Genomic DNA, 1,469 nt, shown 5'->3' with positions numbered 1-1,469 from the left:
CATCAAACTGACATCTTCAGAGAGGTCTTGTGCAGCAGATTTGCCTAATGCAAGTTGTAGAGTGTGGCTTCATTGTTTGTGTCATATGGGACCCTAGGCATACACCCAAGACCCACAGTAGAGGAGCTGCACATAAAGGGCAGAAAGAATGCCATCGTGGCTGAAGCCCATGGAGGAAGGGCAGTGTGGTATGAGAATCGGCTGGTGACATGGGCAAGGTCCAGTTGGCCCCACACTGCACAGGCCATGGTACAGACTTAGATCTTCCTCTAAGTGTAGAAGAAACCAGTGGAAGGTTCTGAGCAGGACCACTGCAGCTGCTACGGGGTGAAGATACTGAAGGAGGCAAGGACGGAAGCAGGAGAGTCAGGGATGAAGATTTTATAGTCTTCAGTGGCCTGCCTGGGGTTAACTCCTAGTTCTGTGCTTACAAGTGGTGGGACAAGTCCCATCACCTCTCTGAGCATCTGTTTCTTCATCTGTCTGATGGGTCTAATTATACTTCCCATCTCAGAACTGTGATGAGAACTCCCCTAGACAATCCAAAGAGTAATGATCCAACACATGGGCTGGTGTACTCAATGCCGGCTGCTCCATGAACAACATCCTCCTTGGTCTGACTCTGATGACTCTCCTAACCAACCCCACTCCCAGCCACACTGACTTCACTGCTTCTTCTGGAACATTCCATGGTATTTTCAGTAACCTCATATGCGAGGGTTCAATACATCATTGGTAGAGACTGTGTCAAAAAGAAGAGATTGGCCTTTGGTGTCATCAGACCTGGTTGGAAACCTGGCTGGACTCTTATTCATGTGTGACTCTGGAGATGATATAGCACCCCACTCTCTGCCCTGTTCTGAAAGGAAAATGAGGTCACATGTAGACATCACTGAGTACCGTGCAGGGAATAAGGAGCTTATTGTTGACACAATGTGAGCAGTGATGGAGTGGGGAAGGGGCCGCTGCTCAAATGTCCTCCCAAACTGCTGATTCCCCTATAGACCTGGTCACTGCTGGAAAAGGGGCACATGGTAGTCCAGGATATAGGGTTCCAAGGAGGAAGGAGCCAGAAGCCCTAATCAAAGGCCACTTGGAGCACAGGAGACAGGAGCTTGCTAGAGCAGTTGTGGGGTGGACAAGTGGAGACCAGAGGCATGAGGATGAATGGGCAGAAGGACTTTACTGTAAGACGTTCAGGTACCATGGAGAACAACCCAGGGCTAGATTGTGAACAATTTGCGGATGAGAGGAGAGGAAATACAAAGATACAGATCACAGTGACCTGGGAGACACACGGTTGTTGTTTTGTTGCTTGTTGTTGTTGTTGTTAAGTGCCATCGAGTTGGTTCCGACCCATAGCGACCCTGTAACAGGGTTTCCGAGGGTGTAAATCTTTACGGGAGTAGAAAGCCTCATCTTTCTCCCGCGGAGCAGCTGGTAGTTTCGAACCGCTGACCTTATGGTTC

At 49.4% G+C, this 1,469-nt stretch overlaps 1 pseudogene; it reads right to left on the bottom strand.

Moving 5' to 3' along the window:
• LOC102823926 overlaps positions 1-1,469 on the bottom strand; it is a 31,633-nt pseudogene that overhangs the window by 4,944 nt on the left and 25,220 nt on the right.

The sequence above is a fragment of the Chrysochloris asiatica genome, unplaced genomic scaffold (genome assembly GCF_000296735.1).
Source record: "Chrysochloris asiatica unplaced genomic scaffold, ChrAsi1.0 scaffold00304, whole genome shotgun sequence".
NCBI lineage: Eukaryota > Metazoa > Chordata > Mammalia > Afrosoricida > Chrysochloridae > Chrysochloris > Chrysochloris asiatica.
The sequence above is the reverse complement of the archived record's forward strand: the minus strand, read 5'-3'. Positions and strand labels throughout refer to the sequence as shown.